Source organism: Tamandua tetradactyla, chromosome 20 (assembly GCF_023851605.1).
Source record: "Tamandua tetradactyla isolate mTamTet1 chromosome 20, mTamTet1.pri, whole genome shotgun sequence".
Classification (NCBI taxonomy): Eukaryota; Metazoa; Chordata; class Mammalia; order Pilosa; family Myrmecophagidae; genus Tamandua; species Tamandua tetradactyla.
In genome coordinates this window covers 8831853-8837325 of record NC_135346.1, presented here as the reverse complement: position 1 = coordinate 8837325, position 5473 = coordinate 8831853, and the positions used below count along the sequence as shown (strand labels likewise).

At 36.5% G+C, this 5473-nt stretch overlaps 1 non-coding gene across 1 annotated transcript; it reads right to left on the bottom strand.

Moving 5' to 3' along the window:
* Positions 1-4806: 4806 nt before the first annotated feature.
* On the bottom strand, positions 4807-4970 carry LOC143665090 (U1 spliceosomal RNA). Its single transcript, XR_013166762.1, has one exon. It is a non-coding gene; the product is annotated as a U1 spliceosomal RNA (small nuclear RNA).
* Positions 4971-5473: the final 503 nt, after the last annotated feature.

The following is a 5473-nucleotide window of genomic DNA, read 5'->3' as shown; positions in this document are numbered from 1 at the left end:
GAGGTATGTGATAAATTTTACAAGAACATTTTTATCCCTCACAAATAGATCTGGAATTTGCAAACACAACGCAGGAATGTGTATATTCACTTACAACGTTAGAAACTTGGAAAATATTGGGTTAATCTTATAAACTATTTTAAATATTACTGTGAATGAGGACTATATCTTATTGAGCCAAAGAATGTACATTGAATTCTACTAACAGCTATTAGGGAAAATATACTGCTTTTTGGTGGATTTCTTTCCTTTATCCAATTTTCCATATTAGTGAGTAATAAAAATATTAATTACATGCTTTTTAATGCAGAGCCCTGTACTCAGCAGTGTCTGACTTCATGGGCTCAGATTCTTATGAGGGAGAAGAAAAAATCCAGCCAATAGTTTAAGCTAGGCAGTTATTATCTCATTTAATCTTTATTCTGTGAGGTAAATATTATTGCAGCATTTACATTTTACTGAAAAAGCTGACGCGTTTTGAAGGAGCACAAAAGTGTTAGAATTTAGGCTCGTACTTGATTTTATGCGAGTCACGCAAATTCCATGAAACCTCTCAGGAATTCTCCACTTAACCATATAAACAGCAATAGAATAACCATAACTGCAAATTTGAGAAAATTCATCAGCTGTGGTTCCTCGATTTTTACTACAGGAAGCATAACAATCTGTAATTAGTGTCAATAATGGTATCGTCAGAAGCACTCCCTAATAGCTTCATGATTGAATAAGGATCTAAAACAACGTCATTAATATTTCCTGCCAAAATTGTGTCTTTTGCCCCATCTGAACCCCTCTGGATCAGGTTGTACTTAAAATAAATTATCTTCTGTGCAAACCACTTAGCAAACTATTTCCCATTTTCAAGAGCATTTTTACCTTCAGAAGAATTGAAGCAGCTACTCCTGGAGTGAGAAATCTAGCTTTATCCAGTTTTAGATTATAATTGTGCAACTAAAGTTATATCAGCAACTTTGTCATTTGACTTCTCAAGGGCCACCATGGTGATAAACGCATTCTTTAGTTACAATTCTGATCCAAGACATTCAGGAGGACTTTTAAAATCTGTTATTCCTATTGGCATTTTACCTTTTTTTTTTTTGATAATTTATAACGATCTATCAACAGAAATAAGCTTACTGTTTTATTAACGGTATTTAATAAACCTTCATAAAAATTTACACATAAGAATGAAGAAAAAAGCTATAGTGTTTGGAGATCATCAAAAATTTAAAAGACTGATTGGTTGATTTTTTAATAAAGGAAAAAATAAAAAGTAGCCATTTCAGTTGTTTTTTTCCCCTAGGTTATAAATGCACTTACATAAGATTCCTAAACATTACAAAATATTTCCTCAAATTTCTAAGGTGAAAAAGTGTTAAAACTTTATGTTTTAGACAGAAGAGTGGATTTTAATTTCTTTGATCACAAATGGAATCTTTAAAGAATTTAGGAAAGTGCCATCAAGATTCTGGAAAACACTGTAGAGAAACTCTTCCATGGATACGGATGTTAAATAATTTTAACGTGAAATATTTCTTTTTATAAATTATGCCCCAAATAAGGCTTTAATTATAGCTGGAAGGTCAAATATGGTTGAATTTTGCTTTGAAGTTTAAATAAAGCAGGCATTTTTCTGGAGTATTTAACCTGTGCATTAGTCTTAACATATGTTTTTTAAGGATACAAGAATTTTTTTTTTTTTTTTTTTAAAGGAAAGACAGAGAAAAGGAAGGAAGGATAGAAGGAAGGAAGGGAAACATCTTTAAACATTTTCTTGTTTTATTGTATTTTGTTTTTCCGTTTTTTGTTACATGGGCTGGGGCCGGGAATCGAACCGAGGTCTTCCGGCATAGCAGGCAAGCACTTTGCCCGCTGAGCCACCGCGGCCCGCCCATGGATACAAGAATTTTTTATGTCGTATCAGTAGCTTGAAATTTTAGGTTGAAAGTATAGCTTTTCTGTCCTTGAAAAATGAAGCACATCTGAAATTTAATGGCTGGTCTTTCCTTTAGAATTATAGCACCTGGCAGAGCACCTGAAAAATGCTGATGGCTAACACGGCAATTTTCAGAAAAAGGAAATTTTCGTGAATGTAAAAAACAATACTTTGAAACTGCTTTAAGATATTTGTCCAGTTTCCAACGAACAGCATTCCACATTTTTGCTAAGCTATATGGTATATGCCAGGTATAGAGGGCCTCTAAGATGATAAAAAAAAAATAGTCACATCCAAAAATATATAGTCCTTCCTAGTCATCGTTTCATTTAATTTAAGATTTGCCGGCTATTTGTTAAACATTATGGTGTGATTCAAAGCTTTCCAACACTGTTTACATGTGAATGACCCACTGACATGTTTTACATGAAATGCTAAGTCAGCATTTTAATAATTTCTAGGTAATACTGCTATTTCCTGGAAGCAGCACCCTGGGAAAGGGTGTCACATGTACAAAATCTTGAAAGAGAAATTTCAAGTTTGAACAGTTCAATTTTGTTTTCTTTAATTTCTTGCCAAGTCACTTATATATTATTTTGAATTAACTGGGTGGAAAACAGGATAGCTATATAAAATTTAGAAAACCATCCTATGAACCTCTCTTAAAATCACCTGCCCTCTCTCTCTCCGGCTGTATAGTAGGTTTCCTGAAAACAAATTAAGAAAAGTCTTGGACAGGGCCAGGTGGGCACTTTGAGGTTATTTCTTAAGGATCAGATTGAGTGATATCTCTGCATCAGGTTCTCATAAACATAAAAACGTATTTTTCTCTGTTTTTTTAATTACATGTAATACTTTTTTCTTTATTATACTAGAAATGCATGTTCTACATAGAAAATTTGGAAAATAAAGGAAAAATTATAAAGTATAAAAATATGCTATAAATGGTTAAATAAATATATTAATTAAAGAAAGCTAACTAAAAGCAATGAATATAACATGGCACATAATCCTACAGCACGGAGATAGTATGACGTGCTTTGTAGTTATAGGGTTTTTCTTATCGGTGACTAGCTCATTCTCCCCTTTCCTCTAGGTAGAAAAGCAGGTGAGCAGGAGAAGCTGGCAGGGCAACAGAGAAGCCAGACCTTTGGAAAATACACTGCCCATCATGAAATTACTCACAGATGGGCGTTCACGCCATCAAAAGAAAAATTCCATGTGTCCTTCCCAGTTTGGAAATGCATTGTAAGTAAACTGGAAAGATGTTCTTTCTCCAAATGGTTTTGGATTTCTTCATTCCTTCTCTAGTGGGAAGACTTGAATTGGATCCCATGGGCGTTTCTCCCAGAAGCCCATGGGCGTTTGTTGCATGATCCCTTGGTTCCAGAATAGCCCATGTATATTCGCCCATGTTTATGGGGAAACACTGGGTAATCTGATTGCATTCCTTAAAATGCTTTGCATCAGAGATGATGCCTTATGTGACTCTCCAAAATTGGGCCAAAAAATTGATATTAAGGAAAGTTACAGGAAAAGTGAAGAGAAAGTTTAAGATTGCTTCTGAATACAGTGATACTTCAAAGAATGAATCAAAGAATCTTTAAGAAAAGATTTCTTTGCGATTCAGTGTTAAAAAACAGAACCAGTAAATCATATGAGGCAGAGTTGTCTGGATATGTGATGGTGGCAGCGTCTTTTTGCTTTGGCACAATTGAAAGTGAATTTGGAATGGCTTTAGGGGGTGGGTAGTTGTCAGAAACATATGTTTTCTTGATACTGGTCTCCCTCTTTTCCCTGTGGGAAAACCCCACATCAGATCTCAGTGTCATCTTATTCTCTTTTCTCTTTTTACCATAATGAATGGGGGTGGAATCGGATACACCCATTTATGTTTATTCGTTGGGTTGACTTGCCATGTTTCAGTGTGGTTTCCCCCCACTTAATATGTTACATTAATCTGGGATTTTCATTTTAGGTCTTTTAACCCTGCATGTAGAGTGAACATTTTTGTTAATATAATAACTTTAATTAGGAGTGAGGAGGATTGGGATTCTAAAATCAAGTATCCCCTGCTTATATGTGCTCTCCTTGGAACTGGTCTAGCATTGCAGGTTGGCTCATTTTATTCAAGACTGAGCAGCCCTACCTCAGGCTATGGCACAGAAGACTGTTAAGGGACTCGGAAGTAACAGGAGAAGCATGAACTTCCGCCATTTGCTGCTGTGAACATTGGTGTGTAGTAATTGGCATATAAGTGTTTCCTATATAAAAGGATATAAAACAGAGTTATTGCAGCTGAGAGATTTAAGATGGGGTCTGGAGGTTATTCTGGACATTACCTTTAGCAAACCTCAGCCAGATATCACAGACAGCCCCAAACAGCAGTGTTCCCCTAAACTCTGAGGACGTCAGACCATAAAATAAACCAGAAAGTAAAGAACCCAGTAAACAATCTAATCCGAAGGATAGTTGGATTACCCCCAATACCCACCACCCTCAAACAACTTATTGAATCTCCTTCTTTTTCTTTGAAAGCCCTTCCCTGGAAGTGCCAAAACTATCAGATGGCTTCCCACCACACTTAACAATATGGCCGTTGGCTTAGAATCTCTGCAGGGCCTGCTGTACCCCATCTCTCTGGCCTCAATCTACCTCCTCTGTCTCAGTCCCTGAGCTCACCTGCCAGCCTCTTTGCTGGCCTCCAGCATGACCACCCTATCATCTTCACCTGGGCACTTCTCACTTGTTCCCTCGTCATCAGAGAGTTGCATGGTGGGTTACCTAACTCTGCTTGGGTGTTTATAGAATTGACTTCCTTGCTTTTTTTTTTTCAGAATGTGAAAACTGATTTTAAAACCAACACAAATCAGGGGAGAGCGCGAACGCAGTCCCCCACTACCACAAATTATGCAGTCGAGTTTCCCACATTTGGGGAAATCGCAGGGGTCAGCACATCCGGAGTGCAATGGATAAGCCTCGCCCTGGGAAAACCACCTTCATGATCATAGTATCTCCCCTGCCAGGTAAGTATGCTTTTTTTTTTTTTTGTCTTGACACATAGAAAAAATCATGGTTTACTTCATGATTTAGTGCACACGAAAACATATAAACACAGTGTGTAGGAAACATCTTATGATGTAAACCTTGTTTCTTGTGTGAAATGAAATTTTCTTTTCAAATATATCTTATTCTAGTCAATGCTTTGCTTAAAAAATGCTGCTCTTGGTCAACTGAATTTATCATGTTACCCACAGGTTGGGTAGAAATTCACATTTCAAAAACATTATCTTAGACTTTTCTGTGATAAAATTATATAGAGAAATCCCTGGGGATCCTAAAACAGAACTAAATAAAACAAACACATACCCTACTTTGTCTCTGAATTTTCTCTTGCTGTTCCTCTTGAAATCTTTTGAAATTTGAAATCCCCAGCCAGGTGGCTGACCTAGATTTATTGCCAATCAAAACTCTAGTCAGTAATGTTTGACCCAATTCAAAACAAGCTCGCTTGCCCTAACCCGGCCCCTAATAAGA